This window comes from Taudactylus pleione, unplaced genomic scaffold (assembly GCF_031769625.1).
Source record: "Taudactylus pleione unplaced genomic scaffold, aTauple2 ptg000690l, whole genome shotgun sequence".
NCBI lineage: Eukaryota > Metazoa > Chordata > Amphibia > Anura > Myobatrachidae > Taudactylus > Taudactylus pleione.
This window is the reverse complement of record NW_028285092.1, coordinates 3,395,152-3,415,435: the sequence shown is the minus strand read 5'-3', so window position 1 is coordinate 3,415,435 and position 20,284 is coordinate 3,395,152. Positions and strand designations below refer to the sequence as shown.

The window sequence follows — 20,284 nt, the reverse complement described above, 5'->3', positions numbered from 1 at the left end:
CGTGAAACTGCAGTGGCAGACAGGATGGCAGTTTGAAAAACTAGGCCCCAAACTGTACATAATGCAAAGAAAAAAAAGAGGTGCAAGATGGAATTGTCCTTGGGCCCTCCCACCCACCCTTATGTTGTATAAACAGGACATGCACACTTTAACAAACCAATCATTTCAGCGCCAGGGTCTGCCACACGACTGTGGCTGAAATGATTGGTTCGTTTGGGCCCACACAAAACAAGCTGGCAATTAATCTGTCCCTGCACAAACTGGCTCTACGGAGGCAAGATGTCGTCCTCATCCTCCTCATCCACCGATTCCTCACCCTCTTCAGTGTGTACATCCTCATCCTCACAGAGTATTAATTCGTCCCCGCTGGAATCCACAACCACAGGTCCCTCTGTACGTTCTGGAGGCCGGGCTCCCTGGAAGAGTTGATAATTCATTTTATGAACATCATCTCCACATTTTGTGGAAGCAACCTCCTACGCCTTTCGCTGACAAGGTTCCCGGCTGCACTAAACACTCTTTCGGAGTACACACTGGAGGGGGGGCAACTCAGGTAAAATAGAGCCAGTTTGTACAGGGACCTCCAAATTGCTTCTTTTTCCTGCCAGTACAGGTACGGACTGTCTGACATGCCTACTTGGATGCTGTCACCGATGTAATCCTTTAACAGACAGACGCACGCTTGTCGCTGCTGCTTTGAGGATGCAACCCACACAATTCACAAAGACAGAAAAAAGAAGAATATTTTTATTGTTTGTGTAGCACACTTTGAGGGTGTCACCACCCTTTAACATACAGACGCACGCTTGTCGCTGCTGCTTTGAGGATGCAGGTGGAATCTAGACGGGATTTGGAACCGGGGACACACTACCTCCATCAATTGTCTAAATCCCACTGCACTAATGGCAGATACCGGACGCACGTCTAACACCAACATAGCAGTCAAGGCCTCAGTTATACGTTTTGCTTCAGGATGACTGCTGTCGTACTTCATCCTCATCGCTAGGGACTGTTGGAGGGTCAATTGTTTAGTAAAAGTAGTGATGTTCCTACTTCCTCTCTGGGATGATGAACAACTCCCAGCAACAGCACTAGGAGGAAGTGGTTCTTGATCTTTCCCTATTTTATTTTTATCGGAGAAAGTTTGGTCCTCCATTTATGTTATATTGATATATACGTGCAGCTAAAGCGCACACAAACACAGAAAATATTTTTTTATTTTTGCTGGAGAGTAGTGCACTTTGTGGGTTACACCACCCTTTAAGAAATGAGCCAGCCGGCTCTTTACTTATGACACAGGCGCACGCTTGGCACTACTTTGTTGATGCACGTGCGGCTACTGCGCACACAATTCACAAACACAGAAAATATATATTTTTTTGGTATGGACTGGAGTGTACTTTGGGGATTACAGCACCCTTTAACGGTCAAGCCAGCCGGCCCTTTACTTATGACACAGGCGCACGCTTGGCACTACTTTGTTGATGCACGTGCGGCTACTGCGCACACAATTCACAAACACAGAAAATAATTTTTTTTTTGGTTTGGACTGGAGTGTACTTTGGGGGTTACAGCACCCTTTAACGGTCAAGCCAGCCGGCCCTTTACTTATGACACAGGCGCACGCTTGGCACTACTTTGTTGATGCACGTGCGGCTACTGCGCACACAATTCACAAACACAGAAAATAATTTTTTTTTTGGTTTGGACTGGAGTGTACTTTCGGGGGTTACAGCACCCTTTAACGGTCAAGCCAGCCGGCCCTTTACTTATGACACAGGCGCACGCTTGGCACTACTTTGTTGATGCACGTGCAGCTACTGCGCACACAATTCACAAACACAGAAAATATTTTTTTTTTTGGTTTGGACTGGAGTGTACTTTGGGGGTTACAGCACCCTTTAACGGTCAAGCCAGCCGGCCCTTTACTTATGACACAGGCGCACGCTTGGCACTTCTTTGTTGATGTACGTGCGGCTACTGCGCACACAATTCACAAACACAGAAAATATATTATTTTTTTAGCACTTGGGGGGAGCACCCCTGATGGACAGAGCACCCCCTGGACAACACTACAGCACCCCTTTAGGACTGGGACACTGCACAGGACTTTGGAGTGGACACAGCCCCTATGGAGAACTGACTGCACAACACAGTCCAGCCAGCCCCTATGGACTTTGAAGTAGTGGACAACAGCAGCACTACACTACACTACACAGCCCAGCCAGCCCTAACTCCCACCCTCCCTCTTCACTGTCCACAGCCGAGTGAGAAAATGGCGCCGACGCGGGTACCTTATATAGGATCCAAAACCCGCGAGACTCGGAAGGCGGGATGATGAAGTTTTGCCTCGATTTCAGATCCGAGTCAGGCGGGAAAAGTCGAGCCTGACTCGGATCGGACTCGGATCGAGGGGGCTCGGGGGGGTTCAGATTTCAGAAATCCGAACCCGCTCACCCCTACTTTGTACCCAGCATTAGTCTCAATGTGATGTGACTAGGCCGCATCAGGAGACCGTGCTGATTAATTTCTAGTGACACTTATATGTATGTATGCGACTGAGTCTCTGAATCTGTATACAAAGCACTACAATGCAGAGGTTGCTGCTTTATTCCATGCCAAGTTTTGTTGTGTTTCATTTACAGACTCAGGGCCTGATTCAGCAGGGATCGCTATTCTGCTTATACACACACAACTCAGTTGCTAATATCAGCGGTGATATGTAAATAATTGCATTTGCATTGCGATCGCAGCCTAACATAAGGACGCCCACTTCCCCTTACTCACATCCGTATGCTTGGGCAACATAGCAAAACAATCGGTAACATCGGACCCATGCGCACAGTTAAGGCAGGTCAGGAATTGCTTACTTCAGCACACACTATGAGGTCTCAGGCTGTGTATGGTTTGCAGTGGGTAATTTATGCACGCCCATGCAACGCCGCTCCAAAGCACTGGTACGCCTGCGTTCGCCCGACCACCCCCCATCACGACCCACAAACGGCACTTTCTGTCAATCACATGGGTTTGCGTATCATCGGCAATCGCAGTCCCGATTGCAATAGGTAGTTCACGCATGCGCAGTATGCAACAATCGTCCAATCCTTGCTGAATCCGGCCCTCGGTCTAACACAGATATACAAGGGTGGTTCAATAAATAAGGTAATAAGACCTCTCATTGCGTAAATTTATTACATTTGTACAGATATGTATAATCAATAGTTTGGCCTTGGTACAGGATGTAGTCAGCAAGCCGACGGTCTAAATACCGACCGCCGGCTTCCCGACTCTCTAATCTAGGCATGGTACTAATGACAGGCATTGAAAACTTGACGCCTGTCGTTATCCATACGTCAGAAGACTGACGCCCGGCATAACGAACAAAGGTAAACCGGGTTCCGGCTGCAGACAGCCACAGGGGGGAGGGTTATGTTTTAGGGCTCCCGGGGGGGACTTTGGGTTAGGCACTCCCCAGGAGGGTTAGGTTTAGGCTAGGGGAAGGGAGGGTTAGGATTAGGCACCCCCGGGAGGAGGTTAGGGTTAGGCTCCCCACGGAAGACTTAGGTTTAGGCTGCGGGGAAGGGGGGGTTAGGTTTAGGCACTTGGGGGGGTTTAGGGTTAGGCACTTGGGGGGAAGGTTAGGGTTAGGCACCCCTAAGGGAGGGTTAGGGGGTAGAATTAGGTTAGAACATACTTACCTTTTGACGTTCGGGATTTTCTCCTTTGCCGGGCTGCCGCTGTCGGGATTTGAACCTTGCCATGTGGCCGGCGGTAATACCTACTACACCCCTTGGTACAGATTATTTTTCTACATTTTTTCTCATGCTTGTCTAAACATTTGATACACCAATCTGCACTGTACCGGCATAGAAGAAATCAGTGTCAAACGCCTGAAGCCAGGGCATGGCTGAACTTCACCGTCAGTTGCAAATTGCCTTCCACCCAGGTGCTTCTTCAATGGTCCAAAGAGATGGAGATAACTTAGTGCCAGGTCAGGGCTGTATGGAGAATGGTCCAGTACCTCCCAATAGTAGTGCCGTAACAATTCATGCATGCGGTTGGGTGACATTATTGTGAAGCAATACGATACCTGTTTGCAGCAACCCAGGTTGTTTTAGACAAATTGACCTCCGCAACCGGCTCAATGTGTCACAATAGTGGACAGCATTCACAGTATCTCCCTTTGGGCTCTATTTATTAACATTATTTTTACTAAAATAAAGTGAAAAAGGGTGTTTTCACACCCTTTTCACATTATTTTAGTATCACCTGTAGTTATTACAGGGCAATTGGAGTAGAATTAGTAAAATTCTACTCCAACCCCCAGTATCACTTATTTTTAGTAAAGCAGATCGCATTTCCCATAATTGTAATGGGAAATGTGATCTGTGTGCAAGTTACTAAAAATAAATTGTAAAAAAATACCGGGGGAAGCCCTGTGATAATAACGCCACCTGGAGGTGGCGTTATCCAGGGTCTCCCCCGGTTACCGGGCTCCCACTCTGCTCTAACGGGGAGAGCAGAGGCGGGAGCCGGTACCAGTAATCAGCTATGTGGTCTAAGTAGACCGCAAGCTGATTACTGTAAAAAAAAGAAAAAAAAATTAAACATTTTTTTTTTTCCTTACCTGAATCCAGGGACCGGTGATCGGGCCTCCGGTGATGGCTCCTCTCCGGTCAGCTGGTCTCCCACAGTGCACTGGGGCCTGGTCATCAGGTGATCGGGTCCCAGTGCAGTATGGGAGATCACCTGATCGGGAAGCCCGGAGAAGATCACCGGAGGCCAGGAGGATGCAGGTAAGTGTAATGAAGGGAGGGGGGGTCGCGGGGGGGGGGGAAGGGGGGTCGCGGGGGTCCGCGATCGCGGGGGCGGGGCTTAGCGCCGGGGGCTGGGCTTAGCGTCGGTGGGGGGGTAGTAGCGGTGGTCGGTCGGCGCATGCGCGGGCTCTTAGTCGCGGTATTTTTTCTGAAAATACCGCGACTAGAGTGCGGATGGGATCCGCAGGGACAGAGCTTTATCGCAAGCTCTGTCCCTGCAAGGGATTTATAGTAAATCCCTGTGATATTGCCTGAATTCGCAATGCGAATTCACTCGGTAATATCACACTACAATCCACATTCAATATGCGGATTGTAGTAAATAGAGCCCATTGAGCTCTATTTACTACAATCCGCATTTAGAATGCAGATTGTAGTGTGATATTTCCAACAGAATTCACATTGTGAATTCAGGCAATATCACAGGGATTTATTAAAAATCCTTTGCAGGGACAGATCTTGCGCAAAAGCTCTTGCCCTGCGAATCCCCTCCGCAGCCTTATCACTGTATTTTTCTGAACAATACAGTGACAAGGTGCTGCACATCCTGCACTATGACCCGGTCAGCTGTTTAATGCAGCAGCTGACCAGGGTCACAGTGCAGGAGTCGGGAAACCAGACGACCGGAGCCAGGTAAGTTTTTTATTTTTTTTTTATTTATTTTTTTAGCATTGATCAGCTGTGTGGTCTGTTTAGACCACACAGCTGATCACTGGGGCCAGCTCCCGGCTCTGCTGTGCCTGTTGGAGCAGAGCAGGAGTTGGGTAACCGGATAACTCCATATACAGGGGGCGTTATTATCACAGAGCTTCCCCCAGTATTTTTTCACAATTTATTTTTAGTAAATCTCAGGCAGATCGCATTTCCCATTACAATTATGGAAAATGCGATTTGCTTACTAAAAATATGTGATAATTAGTGCTTGGAGTAGAATTTTACGAATTCTACTCCAATTGCCCTTTAGTAAATTTAGGTGAAACTAAAACACCATTTTTCACTTTACTTTAGTAAAAATAATGTTAATAAATAAAGCCCTTTGTGAGGAAATCAACAAGAAGCACGCCCTTGTGGTCCCAAAACATGGTCGCAATGACCTTCCTTTCTGATGGAGTTGTTTTGAATTTCTTTGTAAGTGTGGATGATGCATGTTTCCATGTCATGGATGCTTGCTATGTCTCTGGTGTCACATTTTGCACCCACATTTCATCGCCTGTAACAATACACTGCAGCAACTGCACTACCTACACAGAGGTATTGTTTTTTCTTCAGTACCCAGACGGAACACTTTTTCATGTACCCCAGTTGCTCATGGACGATGTTGTGCACAGTACTTACTGAGATGTTCAATTTGTCAGCAATATCACTAATTCAAATGCGTCTGTCCTCCTAAATCAGACCTTTTATGCAGCACAAATTGTCATCTGTGGTGAACATGCTTGGCTGGCCAGATCACTGCTAATCTTGAACGTCTCTCCTGCCGTTATCAAAAGCAGTGCACCAAATCCAAACCTGTTTCCGTGACATGATGTTATCACCATTCACCTCGACAAGTTGTTGATGAATTTCAGCTACTGATGTGCCCTTTAGACGCCTATATCTGATCACATTACATTCAATGTTTGACCATGTTTCCGCCATCCCCGCCATATTACAACTGATGTTGGGACAGTATGATTGATATGAGGCGCAGTCTAATTGCCGTGAGGGGAAACAGGCTCTGGCCTGGCAGGAAATTAGAATGAAATACAGAACATTACACGAGTATGAGGTCTTGTTACTCTACTTATTTAACCAACCTCGTACAAGTGTCACATCAAATGAATCAGTCTCCTGGTGCGTCTTAGTACATCACATTGCGACTAAGACACATTTTTGGGCGAAAAAAATGTGAAAAAGAAATCCAGAACTAGCAGAGTCGCAGGGGACCTGGCGGATCACTCGCATCAGGCATCTCGCCCAACATGGCATATTCAGGCTAGATGTGTGAGCTAGAAAATGTTTAGAAGCAAAACTCTCACACTAATACATTGATCGAGTTGTATTTTCAAAACAGGAAACACATGGATGAGAGTTTAAGTATTGTGAGTTTTTTTAGACTGAAACACTTGCAAGTTTGCATGTTCTGTGACTTTATTACATTGGCTGAGTTTAAAAATGTGACAGTTTTCTCTCACAGTTTCTAAACTCTCACCTTATTACATTTGACCCAAAATGTTAGCTGGTCAATGTGGAATCTTGCATGCTAAACAATGTATATATGCAAAAATAGACCAGAATATATTCACCATTCCTTGTGTTACCCTTGCTTGTAACAGTGCATCATTCAGTAGACTTATAATACAACTTAATCTAAACTTGTTATATATAATATTACAGCCTATTGCATCACTACAAATGTGTTTATGGTGATATAATTTAACAGGGGCAGATCTAGACTGTTCTTTTAAGGGGGAGGGGTAATTTAATGAATAATCCTGGCTCCTCCTCTTTCATGCCCTGACAATCCCCCTTCTGGTCTGAACTCCTCCCCCTCCTCTTTTTTTTTCTTGGTGGTTACATGGATTATTCCACTTTAGATATAATTTATATATGTTTATGTATTCACTCTGTGTACTTATACAATGCTAAATGCATCTACACAAACTTTACAAAATTACAGTGGGGGTCATTCAGACCCATTCACGAGCAAAGGACGCTCGCAACCGGGTCGATGTTGCCCCACTGCGCATGCGCGAGATCCGGACAGCGACGGGCTCTCCGTCGCTCCGGGTCTCGCACCAAAGGGGTCGTGCTGTCGATGTTGATTGACAGCACGCCCCCTTTGGTGGGCGTGCCGGGGGCGTGACTGCCAGACGGAGGCGTTCCCATAGGAACGCCTACCGTCTGAGTCCGGCCCCGGCCCCACTGACATCAGTAATGATGTCAGTGGGAGTGATTTTGGCTCTGATAGAGCCAAAATCACTCCTGGGCTTGCGGAAGCGAGACCCTACCGCAGGGTCTCGTCGCAAGCCCGATGGTCACGATGGTCAAAGACCATCGCGACCATCTTTTTGGCCCCTCGCATAAGCTGTGGGTGGTCACCCACAGCTATGCGAGCGGCCAGGAGGCCGCTCCAAATTTAGCTGGGACGGCCCTGATTCAGAGCGAGCGCTCTGGTCAGAGCGTTCAGCTCTGAATCAGGCCCAGTGTACAGTAGGGAACAAGGATGAGTGCAGAGCTGCCTGGCACTGGCACACTGCAGGGCATCCAGTCATTGGCATCTCCTCTTTATCCATGTGCAGGAAGTTCCCCCTGCACAGTACCTGGGGAACACTGCACCAGACCCTGCTGAAAGTAAGCACAGGAAGGCACCTTTAGTCAAGTGCCTGCCCCAGCAGGTGCCCAGATCTTTGGTTACTTACCTAGGTGAGGCAGAGGATGCCTGCTGTCGGGTGTACAGAGAAAGCATGTAGAAGTGTGGCCAGTGAGAGAGAGAGGACAGAATCATGCCCATCTCTGCTAACTGCAGCTGAGCAGCTCAAAACTCCTTGAATAGAGATTTTAGCATATCCTGCACTCAGACTGTGTCTGGCTTGTACATGAGCTGAACTAGGCTGGGAGCTGGCTGCACGGGGGATTCAGGAATAACTTTCCTGAAGATGCAACTCCCTCAGGCACCCAACTCTCACCTCCAATCACAATGCACAGCTAAACTATCTACTTAACATGCTGCCTATTATAGCTGAGGATGTACAGAAAAAGGGAAGGATGGTGAGAGACCTTTTCATTTTCAGTGCAGGTCAGGATGCAGGGATATATTATCATGGATGGACTGTGCTAAGGGGGGCAATCACTCCAACTGCCCCCCTTGGATCTGCCACTGGTTCCTTATGATTATCCTATACTCCCTCTATATGTCCTCTCTAGGTGAGGTCAACAGCCATTTTGGCCTCCAATATCATCTCTTTACTGATGACACCTTGATCTACAGTATCTCTGCTCCCCTGACCTCTCCCTCTCTCTCCTCATTCATATCTCCAACTGTATCCTGCTATTTCTCCCTGGATGTCATGTTCCCACCCTCCCGCATAACATCACCACCCAGAATTTCAACCATCTTCTCTAGCCCCAAGTGTGCTGTCTTGGAGTTATCCTTGATTTCTTTCTTTTCTTCAAACCACACATTTAGTATCTTTTGTAGTCCTGCCATTACCATTTCCAAAATATTTTTAGGATCGGGCTCTCTCTCACCCTTCTCATCTGCTCACTGGTCATCTCCAGATTGGACTAGTGTAACCTCCTCCTATCTGGCCTCCCTGACTCCCATCTCTTTCCACTTCAATCTGTCTTCAATGCTGCTGCCCTGCTTATCTCTCTCTCCAAACATACTACATCTGCCTCCCCTTTCCTCCAAACCCTACACTGGCTCCCTTTCCCCTTCAGAACCCAATTCAAACTTCTCACACTCCTTTACAAAGCCCTCAACCAATCCTCTCCCATTTATATATCTGACCTTATTTCCCTTCACACTCGAAACCCATCCACTTCACTCCACAAATGCATGCCACCTCTCCACTGAACTGATTTGTCCTCCCACCCCCACCTCCAAGATTTTGCCCATGCTGCTACCTACCTCTGGAATTCGCTCTCTCTACCTATCAGACTCTCCACCCTTCTATAAAACTTCAAATGGGCTATTAAGACCCACATCTTCATCAAAGCCATCTGGCTCTCATCCTAACCCACTGTTCCATGCTCCTTCCTCACTTAAACCCAGGAATTTACCAGGGTCGGAGACACGGGAATTTAGACCCGGGCTGACCCTTTCAGACAGAAGAAATACCCGTGCCAATCAGCAAATTACCGGGTTGAAATGTTTAACCCGGTAATTTGCTCTTCTGTCTGAAGGAGGGTACAGGCCGGAAATGCAGAACAACCCAGTACGCAAATTCCGGATAAAATGCGGGTTTTTTGCCATTTTCTGTCTAAAAGTGAAATTAATGGTCTTTCACAGGTGCTTGTAAAGGGAGGGGTTTACTCTGGGCTGCAGAAAAAAAAGAAAAAAGTGTGCCTCCAACACACTGCAACAAAAAAACAGCAAGAAGGATTAAATACTACATGATAATAGAGATCCAGAGGTCTTTGTTGCATATATTTGCAAATATATGATTATATATAGGCCGTATCAAGGCTCCTCTGTATCAGCATCTCTAGCACTATGTAATAGCACCCACTCTGGGTCATGACTGCATACTGTTCTACAACATTCTAAGAGCACATACATAAATATATTTAAGTTGAGAGCCAACTCACCTATGAGGTACCCCAGAAACCTCCAAATGGCACTACAGGAACCAACACACCCTCCCAAAGCTGGTCCCATCGCCTTTCAGAACAGCAATACAAAATAGTGGTTGCTCATATCAGTTTAATGGTCTTTCACAGGGGATTTAGTCAGCATCATCGGCTGAGGGGATGCTGATGGTCTAAATACCGACGCCGGAATACCGACCGTCAGCATCCCGAAGGTAAGTATGGGGGTTAGGGGAATCCTTACTGTTAGGATGCGAGATTAGGGACTAGCGGGAGGGTTAAGCACTAAGGGGGAGGGTTAGTTTTATTGTATATGGAAGGGGGGAGTTCATTTCAGGCACTAGGAGGAGGTTAGGGCTAGGCACTAGGAATGGAGGGTTAGGATAGGGAGAGGGGGAGGGTTAGCATACCGACCAACAAGTGTCAATATGTTAAACATCTTAATACGTTTCGCCATGGCAGATGAGGAAGACGTATGATTATGTGTGATTGAATTTTGTGTTAAACCTGGAAAAAGTGGAATGAAAACTCATGAAATGTTATGACAAGCCATTGGCAAATGCAGGATTTCTAGAGGCGGTTTCCAAATGGTCGATTTTGAGTGCGGCCAGTCCATGAAGAGGGTAGAATTAGCACTTAGCTTTAAAATGTGTCATACAAAGTGTATTACGTGTCATAATTACAGCATATACAGGATCAGTGATCACAGTAATCCATTAGATGCGGCAGTAGGTCCCTCCTGCCTGTGCTGAATGTTTTTATTTTAGATGTGGGCTCCATTCCATTAACTATTAAAATTCTATTATTGCTATAGCGACTATTGCTATTGTGGTAATGGTGTGGGCTGGGGAGGGGGGTTTCCAGGCAGACGGAAAACCCCCCTGCGTTTTCCTATGACAAGCATACGGTGGGGAAACAATTAGCTGTGCTGCAGTATTTCGATGGTGGATGCATGTGTGACTGTCAAAGCGCATTTAGGGGGAGAACATGCACCGTGGTTACAGATGTCAACATTGCCAAAGCTGTGGAGATGTTGCAAATTGACAGAAGGTTAACATTACATGGACTTTCGGCTTCACTTGACCTCTCATTCGAACTGGTTCAGCATATTGTGACAAAGGAACTGAAAATGCATTGCGTGTGCCAGGTGAGTATTCAGAAATCTCACAGAAGAGCAAATGTGACGATGTGTTGAATCATGCAAGAACACCATTCGAATGTAGGAGAGGATACCCGATTTCATGACATTGATTGTGACTTGTGACAAATCGTGGATTCATTATTATGATCCGGTGTATGGAACAATACAGTGTATGGAAACAAGCAAATTTGTCTCCGCCTAAAAAATTCTGTGTGATTCCTTCGGCATATAAAGTCATGCTTCTGCTGTTCTTTGATGTGCACAGTATGATCCTGCAGCACTGGGTTCCCCGTGGACAGACAATTAATGGTGACTACTATGCAAAGGTCCTAAAAATCCATTTGCGTGGAGCCATGAGGAATTTTCTGAAGAAACAGTGGTTTTGCTCCAAGACATTGCCCGACCACATGTCACTGCTGTTGCATTAGCAGCACTGAGTGAAATTTATGGTACAGCACTGGAACACCCTCCAGGACTTAGCGGCCTGTGATTTCTGGGCATTCCCACCCCTGAAAAAATAACTGTGCGGAAAGAAGTTCTCAACAGATGATGAACTGAAAAATGCCACAACTGTAAAACTAAAAGTGATGTCACAAAACGGGATGTAGTCTGGAACCCGACGGTCTAAATGCCGACCGCCGGCTTCCAGACTGCTTTATCCCGTCTAGGGACGAATGACAGGCATCTAAATCTAGACGCCTGTCATTTGCCCGATGTCGTGAGACCGGCACCCGGCATCCCGATCGAGCGGATGCCGGGTGCCGCAGCAGATAGCTGCGGGGGGGAAGAGGGTTAGGTTTAGGGCTCCCGGTGGGGACTTAAGGTTAGGAACCCCCCCCGGGAGGTTAGGGTTAGGCTAGGGGGGAGGGAGGGTTAGGGTTAGGCACCCCTGGGGGGGGAGATTAGGGTTAGGCACCCCCCCCGGGGGACTTAGGTTTAGGCAGCGGGAAAGGGGGGGTTAGGGTTAGGCACTTAAAGGGGGGGTTAGGGTTAGGCACAGGGGGGGAGGTTAGGGTTAGCCACCCCTAAGGAGGGTTAGGGTTTGGTTAGGTTAGTTAATACTTACCTTTAGGATGATCGGGATTTCCTCCTTCCTCGGTGCTCTGGAGTCAAGTAAGATCGGTAGGTATACCGACCCAACATGATATTTAACCCCTTTGCTGCTGAGGTATTTCTCTCCCTTGTGTTGAGGCCTTTTTCTGACACATACCAATATCACTGCTTTTTTATGCAGAAGTATACCTTGTTTTTTTTTTCCAGAATACTTCTTATTTTTTAAATATACCATTGCTACATTCTAAAGTGAAAAAATGTTTTCATCCAAATGGCCAAAAAAAAATGGATTTTATTGAAATTTCAATGAAGGGAAGCAAAAGCAAGTGTGATTTTTTTTTTCTCGTGTTATAAGCACCACAATTGTGGTTCTTGTTTGGCCAATAATCCACTTTTCCAAAAAAAATAAAAAGCAGGATTCTACAGTATGTGTAGGTTTTGACTAAATGTTTTTTGTTTTGTTTTTCATGTTCTTTTTTAAAATTTTGCTGTCTTGGTTTTAAATGCATCCTATGTATAAGAAGAATATGGTAGTCCAACAAGGCCTACCATTTTAAAACTAATCAACCTATCACATGATATGCAGGATTACTTACTTTGGCACTAGATACTGAAGGGCTGTATGCATCGTCCTCACACCTCCTTGGATGCCCGCTCGATTCCGCCCTGTAATCCGGTCACAGGGCGGAATCGAGCGGGCATCCAAGGAAGTGTGAGGACGACGTATACAGTGGACAGACCAGGTAAGATTCCCCAAGTGTGGAGGGAGCGCTCGGCATACAGTCCATCGACCTGAGCTGCAGTCGCTTCCTCCCCAGACAGCTCCATATACCCATACTTGGATCAAGTGGCATGTGACTTCCCTCAGAAGCACACTGCCACTTTGATCCAACTTGCAGACAGCACGGTCCGGGGAGACACCGGTTACACGCTCACTCGTCCCCCCCTCCAGCCTGAAGACAACCCAGGCAACGGCCATCATTTACCATCAAGAACTGTTCATATTTAGGCACAATAATCACCGACCCCTAAGAGATTATGGGACGCTGTGATCTCTATTGCAACTTTCTCCCACACCCCTTAACATAATACACATAGACACGGACTCTGTGACAATATAGAGAGACTATATTTATTCATCATCAGTGTAACATCTCCATATTGTGGATGCACGCAGCTGTTACATAGTATTGCCATCAAATTTCCTAATGAGACCAGATTGCCATTTTATACATGTTTATGAATACAATTAAGTAAAGATTCTCATGGAATATATGTTTGGCTGTGATAAACATATGGTAAACATATCTACCAGTGGGTGGTGACAAACACATTCTTTTCTTCACCACCAACAATACCACTGTACATCTTCAGTAACACTATTGCCTCAAGTACAATATACAGATTCGGACAATTTCTTTAGAGGTGCAGCGCTTGACATAACTCCTTTTAATAGTACTATCACGCGAGAAGGGACTACTCGCTTGCCAATCCGCTCCCGCATAAACACGAAACACTCCCCCTGGAATGGATACTTCCATCATCTATTTACAAAGAATATAGATTGTACAAAATTCTCTTAACAAATAATAAGGATAGAATACAGAAATTAGCACACTTACAATATTTTATTTCTGCTGACAAGAGCTACCAAAAATGAATGCCCAAAACCTCAATCTTCAATTGCCCCCACCCCAGTCTTATAAAAAGGGCTTTATTTACGAGGCAGCTGCTTTTGTAAGCTGCAGCTTCCCGGTGGGTTGCAGGTGAAAATTTTAAATGACACTCGCAGTAAGTGTAAAGCACGCCGGTTTTTACACTGACTGCGGGTGCTGTTTTAAATTTGCACCTGCAACCCACCGGGAAGCTTAGTAAATAAAGCCCAAAGTCTTGTGTGTGAAGCTTCAGTCCTTTTCATTCTCCAGTAGTGGCTGGCCAAATAAAATATAGAAAGAGAAACAAATGAAAGGGAGGGGAATGAGAATCACATGCACAGTATGTGTTATGATATTTTAAGCTTTTAGTTCTGTGATTGGTGAATAACACACCCTTAATTTTCTTAAATACTTGAAAAATATATTACCAACACTGTCTACCATATCATACCATATGTGTTCTCTTATTAATAGTAATATTCATAGTTTTTTCCACCGTTGCAAGTTCTTTGACATCAGTAATATTGCGCTTCCTCTTTCCAATCACCATTTTCTCTCCTTTGACCATTCCCTCTCTTGTCACCCCCTTCTCTTTACAAGATCATTTTCACAGAGCACAATCTTGATGCCCTTGATAATTTTTTCTTCCTTGTTGACACCTTAATTTCTCCCATCTCCAAGTTCTTCTGTCCTGGACAAGCACGCAAGTAGCAATGCACACGGATTTCAGCATACATAGGGGCGTATTCAATTTTGTGCGAGAATAGTTAAAAATCCGCACCTGCGAGGTTTTTCCTGCAGGTGCGGGATATTTGCTATTCTGTTAGGTGCGTGGTTTTAAAAAAAAACGCCCGGGAGGTTTTTTTCACGCACCTCTTGAGCATGCGTCATATTTCCTGAAATGACACCCCCCCTGAGGACTAATTAAGCAATTGGAAGTATCCAATTAGCTTAATTAGTCCTTAATTACTTACCTTCTGAAGCGCTGTCTTCTGTATCTTCTTCATCCTGAGTCGGGAGCCGGCTCTTCTGCAGCAGCGGTGAGTATGTCAGTGTGTGTGGTGTTTGTAAGTGTGTATGAATGAGTGTGTGGCCCCCCTGGAATGGGCGCTGGGAGAACTATGTCAGTGTGTGTGGTGTTTGTAAGTGTGTATGAATGAGTGTGTGGCCCCCCTGGAATGGGCGCTGGGAGAACTACATCTCCCAGCTGCCCTTGCTCCTCCCATCAGCCCCCGGGACTCCCAGCAGGCCCCTCTCCAGTAAGAAGAGAGAGGGGAAGCCACTGGGAGCCGCGGAGACCCCCTGCCAGGTAGGTGTTTTTTTTTTTTTTTTTTTTATGCAGCGCAAGGTTTTCAGAGCTGAAAACCCTGGGACCACTATTTTTTTTAATTGAATACTTCGGGTAGCGGGAGCGCGCATACCCGCAGTATTCCGGAATTGGGCACGAGGTGCGCAAGGTTTTTAGCTCGCTAAACCTCGCGCCTAATTGTATATGCCCCTATGTTTGTATCAAAGAAAGAAATCTGTTACTGTGCATGTACTGAAACAATTATCCGCACATGGACGGACATCACGAGTGCATACAGATTCATCCATCTGTTGACGGTTCATATTTTCAATGAAATGGTTCTTTCTGGGTGAGAACTGATCACAAATCACACATATTTTTAGGTATGCAAAGAAGGGGTGAGCGGGTTAGGATTTCTGAAATCCGAACCCCCCCGAGCCCCCCCGATCCGAGGCCGATCCGAGTCAGGCTCGACTTTTCCCGCCTGACTCGGATCTGAAATCGAGGCAAAACGTCATCATCCCGCCGTCGGCGCCATTTTCTCACTAGGCTGTGGACAGTGAAGAGGGAGGGTGGGAGTTAGGGCTTGCTGGGCTGTGTAGTGTAGTGTTGTGCTGTGCTGTGCTGCGCTGTGCTGCTGTTGTCCATAGGGGCTGTGTCCACTCCTTCAAAGTCCATAGGGGCTGGGTGGACTGTGTTGTGCAGTCAGTTGTCCATAGGGGCTGTGTCCACTCCAAAGTCCTGTGCAGTGTCCCAGTCCTAAAGGGGTACTGTAGTGTTGTCCAGGGGGTGCTCTGTCCATCAGGGGTGCTCCCCCCAAGTGCAAAAAAAAAAATTTTTTTTCTGTGTTTGTGAATTGTGTGCACTGTGGCTGCACGTGCATCAACAAAGGAGCAGCGCCAAGCGTGCGCCTGTGTCCCATTAGTAAAGGGCCGGCTGGCTTGTCCGTTAAAGGGTGCTGTAACACCCAAAGTACACTCCAAACAAAATAAAAAAATATTTTCTGTGTTTGTGAATTGTGTGCGCAGTAGCCGCACGTGCATCAACAAAGTAGTGCCAAGCGTGCACCTGTGTCATAAGTAAAGGGCCGGCTGGCTTGACCGTTAAAGGGTGCTGTAACCCCCAAAGTACACTCCAAACAAAATAAAAAAATATTTTCTGTGTTTGTGAATTGTGTGCGCAGTAGCCGCACGTGCATCAACAAAGTAGTGCCAAGCGTGCGCCTGTGTCATAAGTAAAGGGCCGGCTGGCTTGTCCGTTAAAGGGTGCTGTAACCCCCAAAGTACACTCCAAACAAAATAAAAAAATATTTTCTGTGTTTGTGAATCGTGTGCGCAGTAGCCGCACGTGCATCAAAAAAGTAGTGCCAAGCGTGCGCCTGTGTCATAAGTAAAGGGCCGGCTGGCTTGACCGTAATAGGGTGCTGTAACCCCCAAAGTACACTCCAAACAAAATAAAAAAATATTTTCTGTGTTTGTGAATTGTGTGCACTGTGGCTGCACGTGCATCAACAAAGGAGCAGCGCCAAGCATGCGCCTGTGTCCCATAAGTAAAAGGCTGGCTGGCTTGTCCGTTAAAGGGTGCTGTAACCCCCAAAGGGCACTCCAAACAAAATAAAAAATATTTTCTGTGTTTGTGAATTGTGTGGGCTGTAGCTGCACGTGCATCAACAAAGGAGCAGCGCCAAGCGTACGCCTGTGTCCCATAAGTGAAGGGCCGGCTGGCTCATTTCATAAAGGGTGGTGTAACCCACAAAGTGCACTAGTCTCCAACAAAAATAAAAAAATATTTTCTGTGTTTGTGAATTGTGTGGGCTGTAGCTGCACGTGCATCAACAAAGGAGCAGCACCAAGCGTGCGCCTGTGTCCCATAAGTAAAGGGCCGGCTGGCTCATTTCTTAAAGGGTGGTGTAACCCACAAAGTGCAATAGTCTCCAACAAAAATAAAAAAATATTTTCTGTCTTTGTGAATTGTGTGGGCTGTAGCTGCATGTGCATCAACAAAGGAGCAGCGCCAAGCGTGCGCCTGTGTCCCATAAGTAAAGGGCCGGCTGGCTCATCTCTTAAAGGGTGGTATAACCCACAAAGAGCACTAGTCTCCAACAAAAATAAAAAATTATTTTCTGTCTTTGTGAATTGTGTGCACTGTGGCTGCACGTGCATCAACAAAGGAGCAGTGCCAAGCGTGCGCCTGTGTCCCATAAGTAAAGGGCCGGCTGGCTTGTCTGTTAAAGGGTGCTGTAACCCCCAAAGTACACTCCAAACAAAATAAAAAAAATTTCTGTGTTTATGAATTGTGTGCGCAGTAGCCGCACGTGCATCAACAAAGTAGTGCCAAGCGTGCGCCTGTGTCATAAGTAAAGGGCCGGCTGGCTTAACTGTTAAAGGGTGCTGTAACCCCCAAAGTACAGTCCAAACAAAATAAAAAAATATTTTCTGTGTTTGTGAATTGTGTGCACTGTGGCTGCACGTGCATCAACAAAGGAGCAGCGCCAAGCGTGCGCCTGTGTCCCATAAGTAAAGGGCCGGCTGGCTCATTTCTTAAAGGGTGGTGTAACCCACAAAGTGCACTAGTCTCCAACAAAAATAAAAAATAATTTTCTGTGTTTGTGTGCGCCTTAGCCGCACGTATATATCAATATAACATAAATGGAGGACCAAACTTTCTCCGATAAAAATAAAATAGGGAAAGATCAAGAACCACTTCCTCCTAGTGCTGTTGCTGCTGCTGGGAGTTGTTCATCATCCCAGAGAGGAAGTAGGAACACCACTACTCTTACTAAAAAATTGGCCCTCCAACAGTCCTTAGCGAGGAGGATAAAGTACGACAGCAGTCATCCTGAAGCAAAACGTATAACTGAGGCCTTGACTGCTATGTTGGTGTTAGACGTGCCTCCGGTATCCGCCATTAGTGCAGTGGAATTTAGACAATTGATGGAGGTAGTGTGTCCCCGGTTCCAAATCCCGTCTAGATTCCACTTCACTAGGCAGGCGATACCGAGACTGTACAGAAACATCAGAAAAAGTGTCCTCAGTGTCCTGAAAAATGCGGTTGTACCCAATGTCCACTTAACCACGGACATGTGGACAAGTGGAACATGGCAGACTAAGGACTGTATGACTGTGACAGCCCACTGGGTAAATGTATCACCTTACGCAGCAACAACAGCAGCGTCGCCAGTAGCAGCATCTCAGAAACGCCAGCTCGTTCCAAGGCAGGCTACACTGTGTATCACTGGTTTCAGTAAGAGGCACACCGCTGACAACCTCTTAGAGAAACTGAGGGAAATCATCGCCCAGTGGCTTACCCCACTTAGACTCTCCTGGGGATTTGTGATATCTGACAACGCCACCAATATTGTGCGGGCATTACATCTCGGCAAATTCCAGCACGTCCCATGTTTTGCTCACACAATAAACTTGGTGGTACAGAATTTTCTGTAAAGCGACAGGGGCATGCAGGAGACGCTTTGGGTGGCCCGAAAAATTTCTGCCCACTTTTCCCATTCAGCGACTGCGTCGCCTGTGTCATAAGTAAAGGGCCGGCTGGCTTGTCCATTAAAGGGTGCTGCGACCCCCAAAGTGCACTCCAAACAAAATAAAAAATTCTTCTTTTTTTTCTCTTTGTGAAATGTATGCGCAGTAGCCGCACCTGCACCTGCATCCTCAAAGCAGCAGCGACAAGCGTGCGTCTGCCTGTTAAAGGGTGGTGTAACCCTCAAAGTGCGCTCCACAAAAAATAAAAAAATTCTTCTTTTTTTCTGTCGTTGTGAAATGTATGCGCAGTAGCTGCACCTGCATCCTCAAAGCAGCAGCGACAAGCGTGTGCTGTCTGTTAAAGGGTGGTGTAACCCTCAAAGTGCGCTCCACAAACAATAATAAAATTCTTCTTTTTTTTCTGTCTTTGTGAATTGTGTGCACTGTAGCTGCACGTGCATCAACAAAGGAGCAGCGCCAACCATGCGCCTGTGTCCCAAAGTCTGTTAAAGGGTGGTGTAACCCCCAAAGTGCTCCAAAAAAAATAAAAAATAAATTTCTGTTTGTGACTTGTGTGCGATGTAGCCGCACGTGCATCAACACAGTAGCAGTGCCAAGCATGCGCCTGTGTCATAAGTCAATGGCCGGTTTCGACATCTGGTCCGGACTGAAGGACGTGCCAACAATTTCTGACAAGTCTATTGTCACTGCATATGATACTGTCCTCAAAGCAGCAGTGACAAACGTGCATCTGTCTGTTAAAGGGTGGTGTTACCCCCAAAGTGCGCTCCAACAAAATAAAATAATCTTTTTTTCTGTGTTTGTGTGTGAAATGTATGCGCAGTAGCCGCACCTGCATCCTCAAAGCAGCAGCGACAAGCGTGCATCTGTCTGTTAAAGGGTGGTGTAACCCTCAAAGTGCGCTCCACAAACAATAAAAAAATTCTTCTTTTTTTTCTGTCTTTGTGAATTGTGTGGGCTGTAGCTGCACCTGCATCCTCAAAGCAGCAGCGTCAAGCATGCGTCTGTCTGTTAAAGGATTACATCAGTGACAGCATCCAAGTAGGCATCTCAGACGTGTACTGGCAGGAAAAAGAAGCAATTTGGAGGCCCCTGTACAAACTGGCTCTATTTTACCTGAGTTGCCCCCCCTCCAGTGTGTACTCCGAACGAGTGTTTAGTGCAGCCGGGAACCTTGTCAGCGAAAAGCGTAGGAGGTTGCTTCCACAAAATGTGGAGAAGATGATGTTCATAAAATGAATTATCAACTCTTCCAGGGAGACCAGCCTCCAGAACGTACAGAGGGACCTGTGGTTGTGGATTCCAGCGGGGACTAATTAATACTCTGTGAGGATGAGGATGTACACAACACTGAAGAGGGTGAGGAATCGGTGGATGAGGACAACATCTTCCCTCCGTAGAGCCAGTTTGTGCAGGGACAGATTAATTGCCAGCTTGTTTTGTGGGGGCCCAAACGAACCAATCATTTCAGCCACAGTCGTGTGGCAGACCCTGGCGCTGAAATGATTGGTTTGTTAAAGTGTGCATGTCCTGTTTATACA

At 46.4% G+C, this 20,284-nt stretch overlaps 1 protein-coding gene across 1 annotated transcript in view; it reads left to right on the top strand.

Annotated features, from left to right (window-relative positions):
- ANKRD44 (ankyrin repeat domain 44) overlaps positions 1-20,284 on the top strand; it is a 1,197,127-nt gene that overhangs the window by 1,059,060 nt on the left and 117,783 nt on the right. The window lies entirely within an intron of this gene.